The sequence below is a fragment of the Ornithorhynchus anatinus genome, chromosome 1 (assembly GCF_004115215.2).
Source record: "Ornithorhynchus anatinus isolate Pmale09 chromosome 1, mOrnAna1.pri.v4, whole genome shotgun sequence".
Taxonomy (NCBI): domain Eukaryota; kingdom Metazoa; phylum Chordata; class Mammalia; order Monotremata; family Ornithorhynchidae; genus Ornithorhynchus; species Ornithorhynchus anatinus.
Genome location: NC_041728.1, coordinates 747868 through 761346, shown reverse-complemented (window position 1 = coordinate 761346; position 13479 = coordinate 747868). Strand labels below are relative to the sequence as shown.

The 13479-nt window shown below is 52.5% G+C and overlaps 1 protein-coding gene and 1 long non-coding RNA gene across 5 annotated transcripts in view; both read right to left on the bottom strand.

Moving 5' to 3' along the window:
• IPO11 (importin 11) overlaps positions 1-6403 on the bottom strand; it is a 142864-nt gene extending 136461 nt beyond the window's left edge. For 3 of the 4 annotated variants that reach the window (XM_039910339.1, XM_029058981.2, XM_029058989.1), the window contains exon 1: positions 1383-1503. The gene's annotated coding sequence lies outside the window, so the exon portion shown is untranslated. Of the gene's footprint in view, positions 1-1382; positions 1504-6386 lie in introns of those variants that run through there. The other variant, XM_029058977.2, reaches the window with a different exon arrangement.
• Positions 6404-9599: 3196 nt separating this feature from the next.
• LOC114814539 lies at positions 9600-11290 on the bottom strand. Its single transcript, XR_003762329.1, has 2 exons — positions 11252-11290; positions 9600-9990 (listed from the first exon to the last, which is right to left on the bottom strand). It is a non-coding gene; the product is annotated as an uncharacterized LOC114814539 (long non-coding RNA).
• Between the last annotated feature and the right edge of the window lie 2189 nt (positions 11291-13479).

Sequence of the window (13479 nt, the reverse complement as noted above, 5' to 3'; positions counted from 1 at the left end):
TCCTCCAGGAGGCCTTCCCTAAGCCCCCTCTCTTCGCTCCCACCCCCTTCTGCATCACCCTGACTTGCTCCCTCTGTTCTTCCCCCCTCCCAACCCCACGGCACTTGCGTACATATCTGCGACTTAATAACGCTGGTATTCGTTAAGCGCTTACTATGTGCAGAGCACTGCTCTAAGCGCCGGGGGAGACACGGGGGAATCGGGTTGTCCCACGTGGGGCTCACGGTCTCCATCCCCATTTATACAGCTGAGGTAACTGAGGCCCAGAGAAGTGAAGTGACTCGCCCACAGTCACACAGCTGGCAAGCGGCAGAGCCGGGATTCGAACCCATGACCTCTGACTCCAAAGCCCGTGCTCTCGCCACTGAGCCACGCCGCTTCTCTCATTTACATCAACCTCTGTCTCCCCTCCTCTGGGCTGTGAGCTCGTCTGGGGGCAGGGAATGCGTCTGTCCTTTGCCGGACTGAACTCTCCCAGGCGCTTGGTACCGTGCCCTGCACGCAGTAAGCACTCGATAAACCCGACGGTGAAAGTCACGAAGCCACCCCAGCCTCAACTTCACTCGTCGTCCTTACCCTCTTCCCAGCACGGTGCCACCAAGGCAGGGAGGGAGGGAGAAAAGGGAGGAAAGGGAGGGAGGAGAGGCGGAAGGGAGGGATCGGCACTCGGATTTTCACCCTTTATTCGCCTCCCCGCCCGGCCTCGCGGCGTTTATTTCCACAGCCGAAATAATGCCATTTCTTACGTGCCCGGCACCGCGCTGAGAGCTGGAGTGGATACAAGCAAATTGGGCTGGACACAGTCCCCGTCCAGCTTAGGGCTCCCAGTCTTGATTGCCACTGAGGTAACTGAGGCCCAGAGGAGCGAAGTGACTTATCCAAGGCCACGGAGCAGACGGGCGGAGTAGCCGGAATTAGAACCCGTGACCTTCCGACTCCCGGGCCCGGGCTCCGTCCGCTCCGCTACACAGCTTCTCTGTCTCCCTCTTGAGAGCGTAAACTCACTGAGGGCAGGGAACGCGTCTACCGTCCCTGTTAAACTGTACTCTCCCAAGTGCCTAGTACAGTCCTCCGCACACAGTAAGCACTTGATCAATCTGATTGATTGAGGGAGGGAAAGAAGGGAAGGGAGGGAAAGGAGGGAGGGAGACGGGGAAGGACGGGAGGGAGGAAAGCTGTGGAAAGGGCAGCAATCCCTGGGGTGTGACCACAGCGCCGGTCACCTCATCCGAGCCCCCAAATCCACTCACTCAGATGTCCAAGACGTCACGGGTCGCGCTCCCGGTGGATCCCCCGTTAAGGAAACTCACGCCGAAGGACTCGGGAACACGACCGTTCCCCCCCCACCCCCAAACAATCAACATCGTTTACAGAGTGCTTACTGTGGGCGGAACCTTGTGCTGAGCGCCCTGCGGAGAGTATACGCAGTAGAGGAGCAGCACGGCGTAGTGAATAAAGCCCGGGCCCGGGAGTCAGGAGGTCATGGGTTCTAATCCCGGCTCCGCCACCCGTCTGCCGTGGGACCTCGGGCGGGATGCTTCTCCGTACCTCAGTTACCGCGCCTGTTAAAAACGGAGATTGAGAGTGTGAGCCCAATCTGGGACAGGAACCGCGTTTAACCGGATAAACCCGTATCTACCTCAGCGCTTAGAACAGTGCTTGGGATACAGTGAGCACTTACAGAGAGAAGCAACGTGGCTCAGTGGAAAGAGCACGGGCTTAGGAGTCAGAGGTTATGGGTTCTAATCCCGGCCCCGCCGCCGCTCAGCAGCGTGACTTCGGGCAGGTCACCACTTCTCGGTGCCTCAGTTACCTCGTCGGTAAGACTGTGAGCCCCACTTGGGACAACCCGATTACCCTGTATCTACCCCAGCGCTTAGAACGGTGCTCGGCACATAGTAAGCGCTTAACAGATACCGACACTTAACCAGTACCATAATTATTATTATTATTGAGAGTTGGCAGGTTCGATCCCTGCCCTCAAGGAGCTCTGCCCGGGGGGGGCCCCAGCCTCCCGTTCCCTGGGCAATGTCGCGAGAGGGTTCCCCAGTCCCTCAGCAGCACTCTAATAATAATAATAATAATAATAATGTTGGTATTTGCTAAGCGCTTAGTATGTGCAGAGCACTGTTCTAAGCGCTGGGGTAGATACAGGGGAATCAGGTTGTCCCACATGAGGCCCACAGTTAATCCCCACTTTACGGATGAGGTAACCGAGGCCCAGAGAAGTGAAATGACTTGCCCGGAGTCACACAGCTGACAAGCGGCAGAGCCGGAATTCGAACCCAGGACCTCCGACTCCCGAGCCCGGGCTCTTCCCGCTGGGCCACGCCGCTTCCCTAGCCCACACGCACCGTGCCGAGGGCGAACGGGACCGCGGCGTGAACAACGCCGGCGGCTAAGGCGGGGGTCGGAGCCCCGACTTTCTTCAGAGCGCCACGTGGGCCCGCATTTCGGGGGAAGAAGTGGGTCGGCGGGCGTAAGAACGGCTCTCCGCACGGCAACGTCGGGCCCGGGGATGGAGGGGAAAACTCAAGGGGCCGGGAACTAGGGGCACCCGCCGCTCGAGGGAAATGACGCGTGGCGACACGGGTGAGGGGGCTGGAAAGGCCTGGCTCCCACAGAGTACACCTGGGCTCTAATCCCGGCTCTGCCGCTTGCCCGCCGTGTCTCTCTGAGCGAGTCAATTACCTGCTCTGAGGCTGTTTCCTCATCTGTAAAATGGGGATCCAGTTCCTGTTCTTGCCCCCACTTGGACTGCGTCCCATCTGGCCTACCCTGCATCTCCCTCAGTCCTTACTCCAATGCGTGACAGAGTAAGTGCTTCAAATACCATCGATATTACCATTATTACTACTACTAAAGTGGCCCCGGAGAAAGGGTCCGGGGCCAAAAGGCAAGAGATCCAGGTTCTAGGCCCAGTCACGCCACTGGCCTGCTGCTTGGCGGCAGCGGTATTTGTCGAGCGCTCACTAAGCCCGTGGGAAATACCAAACGGACAAATGACCTGTCGGGTGACCTCGGGCCCAGTGGTGGGCACAGAGCCGACGTTTAACCAATACCAGAATTACTAGCAGCTCCACTTTGCCGTTGAAGATGATGATGATGATGATGGGGATGATAAATGTGGCATTTTTTAAGCACTCACCGTGGGCCAGGGACCGTTATAAGCCGCGGGGTAGACGCGAGCTATTCAGGTTGGACACCGTCCCTGTCCTATGTGGGCTCACGGTCTTAATCCCCATTTTACGGATGAGGTAACTGAGGCACAGAGAAGTGAAGTGACTTGCCCACGGTCACGGGGCCGACGAGTGCGGAGCCGGGATTAGAACTCGGGTCTCTGTGACTCCCAGGCCCGTGCTCTGACTTAACTGCACCCTTACTCGCCCCTCCCTCAGCTCCACAGCACACGTCCATATTCGTAATTTATCTTAACATCCGTTAAATTGGAATGGACAATTCGGCGGCAGATAGAGACCGTCCCTGCCCATCGACGGGCTCACGGTCTAATCGTTCCGGGCAGGGAATGTCACTGTTGATTGTAGCGTACTTTCCCAAGCGCTTAGTACAGCTGAGCAGCGCAACGCGAAGCCGAGTGGCTCCGTGGAAGGAGGCCGGGCTTGGGAGTCAAATGTCAGGAGCAGCGTGGCGCAGTGGAAAGAGCACGGGCTTTGGAGTCAGGGCTCGTGAGTTCGAATCCCAGCTCTGCCACTTGTCGGCTGTGTGACTGTGGGCAAGTCACTTAACTTCTCTGTGCCTCACTTCCCTCATCTGTAAAATGGGGATTAAGACTGTGAGCCCCACGTGGGACGACCTGATTCCCCTGTGTTTACCCCAGCGCTTAGAACAGTGCTCTGCACATAGTAAGCGCTTAACAAATACCAACATTATGATTATTATTATGTCATGGGTTCTAATCCCGGCTCCGCCACTTGTCAGCTGTGTGACTCTGGGCAAGTCACTTCACTGGGCCTCAGTGACCTCATCAGGAAAATGGGGATTAAGACTGTGAGCCCCACAGGGGACTACCTGATCACCTTGTATCCCCCCCAGGGCTTAGAACGGTGCTTGGTACATAGTAAGCATTTAACAAATAACATCATCCCTCCGTGGGACAACCTGATCACCTTGCACCGCCCCCCCCCCCCCCGCCAGCGCTTAGAACAGTGCTCGGCACATAGTAAGCACTTAACAAATATCATCAGTCCCACGTGGGACAACTTGATCACCTTGCATCCCCCACCCCGGGGGTTAAAACAGCGCTCTGTACATAGAATACCATCAGCTCCACGAAGGTCAACCTGATCACCTTATATCCCCCCTCAGCACTTAGAAAAGTGCTTTGCGGATAGTAAGTGCTTAACAGATACCATCGTTATTATTATTAAAATGGGGGTGAAGACTGTGAACCCCACAGGGGACAACCTCATCGCCTTGTATCCCCACCCCCCGTGCTTAGAACAGTGTTTGGCACGTAATAAGCGCTTAACAAATACCATCAGCCCCACGTGGGGCAACCTGATCACCTTGCATCCCCCCCCAGCGCTGAGAACAGTGCTCGGCACATAGTAAGTGCTCAACAAATACCATCATCATCATTATTATTCCAATGCTCTGCACACAGTAAGGGCTCAATAAATGCGATCGGCGCTTAGAACGGTGCTTGGCACACAGCAAGCCCTTAACAAATAGCATCATTATTATTATTATTCCAGTGCTCTGCACACAGGACGGACTCAGTAAATGCAACTGAATGAATAGAAAGGACCGTCCTAAGCGCTGGGGAGAGGAGACTTTAGCGTGAGACACTTTGTGAGCCCGTTATTGGGCAGGGATGGTCTCTCTCTGCTGCCCAACTGTCCACTCCAAGCGCTTAGCCCAGGGCTCTGCACATAGTAAGCGCTCAATAAATACGATTGAATGAATGACTGGGCAGGGATGGTCTCTATCTGGTGCCCAGTTGTCCATTCCAAGCGCTTAGCACATAGTAAGCGCTCAATTACTGAATGAATGTGCAGGGATGGTCTCTCTCTGGTGCCCAATTGTACACTCCAAACACTCTGTCCAGTGCTCTGCACATAGTAAGCGCTCAACTATTGAATGAATGAATGGGCAGGGATGGTCTTTATCTGGTGCCCAATCGCAGACTCCAAACATTCATCCAGTGCTCTGCACATAGTAAGCGCTCAATAAATACGACTGCATGAATGAATGGGCAAGGATGGTCTCTGTTGCTCAACTGTTCAAGCGCTTAGCCCAGTGCTCTGCACATAGTAAGCGCTCAATAAATACGATTGCATGAATGTGCAGGGATGGTCCTGATATCCAATTGTCCATTCCAAGCGCTCAGCCCAGTGCTCTGCACATAGTAAGCGCTCAACTACTGAATGTAGGAATGGGCAGGGAAGGTCTCTCTGGTGCCCAATCGTCCGCTCCAAGAGCTTCGTCCAGCGCTCTGCACATAGTAAGCGCTCAATAAATACGATTGCACGAATGAATGTGTAGGGATGGTCTCTCTGGTGCCCAACTGTCCATTCCAAGCGCTCAGCCCAGTGCTCTGCACGTAGTAAGCGCTCAGCTACTAAATGTAGGAATGGGCAGGGAGGGTCTCCCTCTGGTGCCCAATCGCACACTCCAGGAGCTTCGTCCAGTGCTCTGCACGTAGTAAGCGCTCACTAAATACGATTGCATGAATGTATGTGCAGGGATGGTCCTGATATCCAATTGTCCATTCCAAGCGCTTAGCCCAGTGCTCTGCACATAGTAAGCGATGTGCGGGGAGGGTCTCTCTGGTGCCCAATCGTCCGCTCCAAGCGCTTCATCCAGCGCTCTGCACATAGTAAGCGCTCACTAAATACGATTGCATGAAGGAATGTGCAGGGATGGTCCTGATATCCAATTGTCCATTCCAAGCGCTTAGCCCAGTGCTCTGCACATAGTAAGCGATGTGCGGGGAGGGTCTCTCTGGTGCCCAATCGTCCGCTCCAAGCGCTTCATCCAGCGCTCTGCACATAGTAAGCGCTCAATAAATACGATTGCATGAAGGAATGTGCAGGGATGGTCCTGATACCCAATTGTCCATTCCCAGCGCTCAGCCCAGGGCTCTGCACATAGTAAGCGCTCGACTATTGAATGTAGGAATGGGCGGGGAGGGTCTCTCTGGTGCCCAACTGTCCGCTCCAAGCGCTTCGTCCAGCGCCCTGCACACAGTAAGCACAAATCCGATGGGATGAATGAATGAATCAATGAATGAATGAATGAGTGAATGAATGAGTGAGTGAGTGAATGAATGAATGAGTGGGCGGCCCCCTCCCCCCGCCCTGCCCCCTTCCGGCGCGGGGCGGTGCTCGATCCCGCCACGGCCGCGGATGTGGCGGAGGCCTCACCGTTGGGGGCGGCGTCCTCTGGGCTGCAGCGGCCCCGGTGCCCCCCCCCGGTGCCCCCCCCCGGTGCCCTCCGCCTCGCCCGCCGCCGCCTCCGCCGCTTCTAGGAGCGCGCCATGTTCCCCGCGCCTGCGCCGCCGCCGCCCTCCTCCCCCGGCGCGCGGAGATGACGTCACCGCCCGCGCGGCCCCCCACCCACCCCGCGCGCCGGAGCGCGCGCGCCGCCGCCGCGCGTGCCGCCGCGCCTGCGCGGAAGGGCGGGCGCTCCGCCAATCGGGGCCCAGGCGGGGAGTTGGCCCGGCCGGGCACGTGGCCGCCCGCCCGCCCCCCACGTGATGCCGAGGTGCGGTTTGGGGAAAATGGGGCGCGCCGTGAAAAAGCCCCATTCGCCCTTCGGGTTAGAAGAGGCACCCGGGGGCCGCTGAGGAAGCCGGACAGGAAGCCACATCGGGGGCACGCAAAGGCCCAACTGTGTTCATTTATTCATTCCCTCATTCATTCCCTCATTCATTCATTCATTCCCTCATTCATTCATTCAATCGTATTTATTGAGCGCTTACCCTGTGCAGAGCTCTGTAGTAAGCGCTTGGAATGGACAAATCGGCAACAGATAGAGACGGTCCCTGCCCAACGACGGGCTCACAGTCTAATCAGGGGAGATGGACAGACAAGAAAAATAGCAATAAAAGATGAGAACCATAGCAATAAAGACAAGAACAATAGCAATGAATGAATGAATGGGCCTCAGTGGCCTCCTCTATAAAATGGGGATGGAGACTGGGCGCCCCACGTGCGACCACCCGATCACCGTGTATCTCCCCCCTAACGCTTAGAACGGCGCTTTGCATAAATACCAACATTATTATAAACTCATTCACTCATTCACTCAATAGTATTTACTGAGCGCTTACTATGTGCAGAGCACTGGACTGAGCGCTTGGAATGGACAAGTCGGCAACAGCTAGAGACCGTCCCTGCCCATTGACGGGCTTACGGTCTGATCGGGGGGAGATGGACAGACGAGAACAGTGGCAATAAATAGAGTCGAGGGGAAGAACATCTCATTAAAACAGTGGCAGATAAATAGAATGAGGGTGACGGACACCTCATTAAACAAAATAAATAGGGTGATGAAGATATAGACGGTCGAGCGGACGAGTACAGTGCCGAGGGAGTGGGACGGGAGAGGGGGAGGAGGAGAGGGAAAAGGGGGAGAAGAGGGTTTAGCTGTGGAGAGGTGAAGGGGGGGTAGAGGGAGCAGAGGGAATAAGGGGGGAGCTCAGTCTGGGAAGGCCTCTTGGAGGAGGTGAGCTTTAAGTAGGGATTTGGAGAGGGGAAGAGAATTAATGATGTGGGTATTTGTTAAGCACTTACTACGTGCAGAACACTGTTCTAAGCGCTGGGGTAGACACAGGGGAATCAGGTTGTCCCACGTGGGGCTCACAGTCTTCATCCCCATTTTACAGAGGAAGGAACTGAGGCACCGAGAAGTTAAGTGACTCGCCCACAGTCACACAGCTGACAAGTGGCAGAGCTGGGTTTCGAACTCATGACCTCTGACTCCCAAGCCCGTGCTCTTTCCACTGAGCCATGCTGCTTCTCCCCGGTTAGTTTGGCGGAGGTGAGGAGGGAGGGCGTTCCGGGACACGGGGAGGACGCGGCCCGGGGGTCGACGGCGGGACGGGCGAGACCGGGGGACGGCGAGGAGGCGGACGGCGGAGGAGCGGAGCGTGCGGGGTGGGCGGTGGAAAGAGAGAAGGGAGGAGAGGTAGGAAGGGGCGAGGTGATGGACAGCCTCGAAGCCCAGGGTGAAGCCGAGAGTCTCCCCCGATTAGACCGTGAGCCCGTCAAAGGGCAGGGACCGTCTCTATCTGTTACCGATTTGTCCATTCCAAGCGCTTAGTCCAGTGCTCTGCACATAGTAAGCGCTCAATAAATACTATTGAATGAATGAATGACAGCCATAAACTGTGCTGATAGACAACAGAGGGGCCACGGCAGCAGCACGTTCATGTCATCATAATTCATTGTTCTAATTCGTAATTGAGCGTTGCTGCAATTCGTTATAATGGTGTTAAATAATAATAATGATAATGTTGGTATTTGTTAAGCGCTTACTACGTGCAGAGCACCGTTCTAAGGGCTCGGGTAGATACAGGGTGATCGGGTCGTCCCACGGGAGGCTCCCAGTTAATCCCCATTTTCCAGATGCCGTAACTGAGGCCCAGAGAAGTGAAGTGACTCGCCCGCAGTCACACAGCTGACAAGGGGCAGAGCCGGGAGTCGAACCCATGACCTCTGACTCCCAAGCCCGGGCTCTTTCCACTGAACCACGCTGCTTCTCAATTTGAGAAACAACTGAGATGGTTTTCTGGTTTGGATTTTGAATTTGAGGCATTTTACATGTCACACGTCAGAAAGGAAGTATCTACTCTGGGGGTCAATTCCCTCCATATTTACGAGGAACCCGATTATAATAACCTGATAAGAGTTGTGTCATTTTTCTGCTGCAAAAGGCATCTTTATTTAAGGTGCTTGGCTTCTTTTCGTCATTCCTAATTCATTTATTATGAAATAATAATAGTAATAACGGTATTTGTTAAGCTCTTACTATGTGTCCAGGACTGTTCTCAGCGCTGCGGTAGATACACGGTAATGAGGTGGTCGCACGTGGGGCTCACAGTCTCAATCCCCATTTTACAGAGGAAGTAACTGAGGCACAGAGAAGTCTGTGACTTACCCAAAGTCACACAGCAGACGAGCGGCGGAGCCGTGATTAGAACCCACGTCCTCTGACTCCCAAGGCCGTGGTCTTTTCCACTAAGCCAGGCTGCTTCCCACAAAGCCTGGATCTTCCAGTGGAGTCGGGGAGGCAGACACCAAAATAAATAGGAGGTATTAAATAGAGTATAAAGGTATGTTCTTGGGAATAACGTGAGAGTTTAGGTGGCGCGAAGGTGCTAAGATGGGAGCTGGGAAATATACAACAGATCCTCTGCACGGATAAGGTCATCATATAGTCGATTTTCACCCTACTGGTTGATTTTCAAGAAAATAGAAAGTGTAAATGAGAAAAGTCAAACAAATCTGACATCTACTTTTGTCAAAATGAGCTCATTTAAATGCACGCCGCGTCCTGAAAAACGTAGCCTTTAATTTTGACGGGAAGGCGTTCGGAACTGGGTTACGCCCGGATAAGATTTTTGGATCGCTTGGAGGGCGCAAATACAGTCACCTTCTATTTATTAACGCTCCATCAAAAAATAGCAAGAATTCTAAAACGATTTCTTTCCCATCAAATTGTAAATCCGTTACTTGGAACCATCGAGCTTTGATGAACAAGTGGGTGTACTGCAATTCAACTGGACAAGATAAAATGAAAACAGATTAAAAACCCAATTATTCTCAAGCTGTTGGGTTTGATTAAAACAATTAAACATCCTATCCACAGTGACAGTCTAAAAAAAAAAAAAAATGCATCCCATCTAAATGCTAAAACGGAGCTCCTATCTCCAACGTCGGCAAGGTTTCGGCGTACCTAGAGGCTTCGGCTTTCCGCTTCGCTGTCTCGCTGCTGTTCCCGGACAAATAGAGAGATGAAATCTGACTGGGATAAATAATGGATGGCAATTATTAGAAGCAATATTCTTCCGCAGACAGTTTAAGATTTGATTTAAGGTCCCAGAGCGCCGGAGTAGATCCAGGCTAATGAGCTCGGACCCGATCCCAGCCCCACCGAAAGGAGCGTGGCTCAGCGGAAAGAGCCCGGGCTTGGGAGTCGGAGGTCATGAGTTCGAATCCCGGCTCTGCCACGTGTCAGCCGGGTGACTGTGGGCGAGTCACTTCCCTTCTCCGGGCCTCAGCTCCCTCATCTGTCGAATGGGGATTAACTGTGAGCCTCACGTGGGACGACCCGATGACCCTGGATCTCCCCCGGCGCTTAGAACAGTGCTCGGCACAGCGTAAGCGCTTAATAAAACACCAACGCTATTTTCGGTCTGCGAGGGAGGGAGGGCAGGCAAACTCATCCCCATTTCCCCGGGGGAGAAACTGAAGCCTAAAGAGGTTCAGCGACTTGACCCAGGGTCACACAGTAAGCAGAGCTGCTGTTGATGGCATTCGTGATGCGCTCACTCTGTGCCAAGCACTGCGCTGGGACGGCGACAAGGTGGTTCCCTGTCCCACGCGAGGCTCAGTCTCAATCCCCATTTTACAGACGAGGTCACCGAGGCCCAGAGACTGTAAGCCCGTCAATGGGCAGGGATCGACGCTATCTGTTGCCGAACTGTACGGTCCGAGCGCTTAGGACAGTGCTCCGCACCTAGTAAGCGCTCAATAAATACTACTGAATGAATGAGAAGTGAAGTGACTTGCCCAAGGTCACACAGCAGACAAGTGGCAGAGGCGGCATTAGAACCCATGACCCCCTGACACCCAGGCCCGTGATCTATCCACGATGCCAAGCGGCTTCTACTAGAACTCGGGCCTCCCGACTCCAGCCCCTCGCTTAGAGAAGCGGCGTGGCTCAGTGGAAAGAGCCCGGGCCGGGGAGTCAGAGGTCATGGGTTCAAATCCCGGGTCAGCCGCTTGCCAGCTGGGTGACTCCGGGCGAGTGGCTTAACTTCTCTGTGCCTCAGTGACCTCATCTGTAAAATGGGGATGAAGACTGTGAGCCCCACGAGGGACAACCTGATCACCTTGTATCCTCCCCGGCGCTTAGAACAGTGCTCTGCACCTAGTAAGCGCTTAACAAATGCCACCATTTTTATTATTATTATTATTATTACTATTCTTCCGTTAAGCCACTCTGCCTCCAGACCTTCCGAACACGCCTCAGGTAACAGACCAGACAGCACGCCCCAACGCACACTCATCTTGGGAAGCAGCGCGGCTCAGCGGAAAGAGCCCGGGCTGGGGAGTCAGAGGTCGTGGGTTCGAATCCCGGCTCTGCCACTTGTCAGCTGAGTTGACTGTGGGCGAGTCACTTCACTTCTCTGGGCCTCAGTTACCTCATCTGTAAGATGGGGATGAAGACCGTGAACCCCACGTGAGACAACCCGATTACCCTGTATCCCCCCCCCCCATCGCTTAGAACGGTGCTTCGCACATAGTAAGCGCTTAACAAATACCAGCATTATTATTATTATTATTAAGAGGGTGAGCTCCAGGTGGGAGAGGAGCTGTGTCGGATCTGATTATCTCGTTTTTACCTCAGGGCTTTGTGGTACGGTGACGGCCACGGAGCAGTGGTCCGGTCGAGCTGAAAGGCCATCGTCCCTTTAGCGGGCGAGGACGGTGAACTGTGATAAAAATAATAATGATGGTATTTAAGTGCTTACTGTGTGCCAAGCACCGTTCTAAGCGCTGGAGTAGTTACAAGGTCATGCGGGTGTCCCACGTGGGGTTTACAGTCTTAATCCCCACCTTACAGACGAGGTCACTGAGACACAGAGAAGTCAAGTGGCTTGCCCAAGGTCACGCAGCAGACAAGTGGCGCTCAGTACGAGATTAAGCACAGGGAACGTGCCTGTTTATGGTGATATTGTACTCTCCTAAGCGCTCAGTACAGTGCTCTGCACCCAGTAAACGCTCAGTCGAGACGACTGAATGAAAGGGAAGCAGCGTGGCTTAATGGAAAGAGCCCGGGGTTTGGGAGTCAGAGGTCACGGGTTCTAATCCCGGCTCTGCCGTTCGTCAGCTGTGTGACTTTGGGCAAATCACTTCACTTCTCTGGGCCTCGGTGACCTCGCCTGGAAAATGGGGATGAAGACCGGGAGCCCCACGTGGGACGACCCGATTACCTTGTATCCACCCCGGAGCTGAGAACGGTGCTCGGCACATAGTAAGCATTTAACCCACACCAAAATTATTATTATTAAAATGGGGATTAACATTGTGAGCCCCACGAGGGACAACCTAATGACCTTGTATCCACCCCAGGGCTTGGAACACTGCTCGGCATATAGTGAGCGCTTAACAAAGACCATAGTGATAATAATGAATAATAATGCACTAAATAGATTTGAGTGGAGCATAGTAAGTGCTTAACAAATACCATATTCATTTTTATAATAATAATAATGATGTTGGTATTTGTTAAGCGCTTACTATGTGCCGAGCACCGTTCTAAGCGCTGGGGTAGACACGGGGGAATCGGGTTGTCCCACGTGGGGCTCACAGTCTTAATCCCCATTTTACAGATGAGGTCACTGAGGCACCGAGAAGTTAAGTGACTTGCCCAAAGTCGCACAGCTGACAAGCGGTAGAGCCGGGGTTCGAACCCATGACCTCTGACTCCAAAGCCCGTGCTCTTTCCAGTGAGCCACGCCGCTTCTCTATTCATTATTAATAATGAATGCACTACATCAATTCGAGCGGCACATAAATTTGAGTGGAACATAGTAACCGCTTAACGAATACCATAATAATAATAATTATTATTAATAATGAACGCACTACATAAATTCGAGCGAAACGTAGTAAGCGCTTAACAAATACCATATTAATCATTATCATCATTAATAATGAATGCACTACATCAATTGGAGCGGCACATAGTAAGCGCTTAACAAATACCATAGTAATAACAATTATTATTAATAATGAATGCACTACATAAATTTGAGTGGCACATAGTAAGCGCTTAACAAATACCATAATAATTACTATTATTATTATTATTAATAATGAATACACTAAATAAATTCGAGCGGCACATAGTAAGCGCTTAAAAACACCATAATAATTATTATTAATAATGAACGCACTAAATAAATTCGAGCGGAACATAGTAAGCGCTTAACAAATACCATAATAATCACTATTATTATTAATAATGAATGCACTACATAAATTCGAGGGGCACATAGTAAGCGCTTAACAAATACCATAATAATAATTATTATTATTATCCGCAATGAATGCACTACATAAATTCAAGCGGCACATAGTAAGCTTAACAAATACCATAATGATCATTATTATTATTAATGAATGCACTAAATAAATTCGAGTGGAACACAGTAAGTGCTTAGCAAATACCATATCAATTATTATTGTTATTATTAATAATGAGTGCACTACATAAATTCGAGCG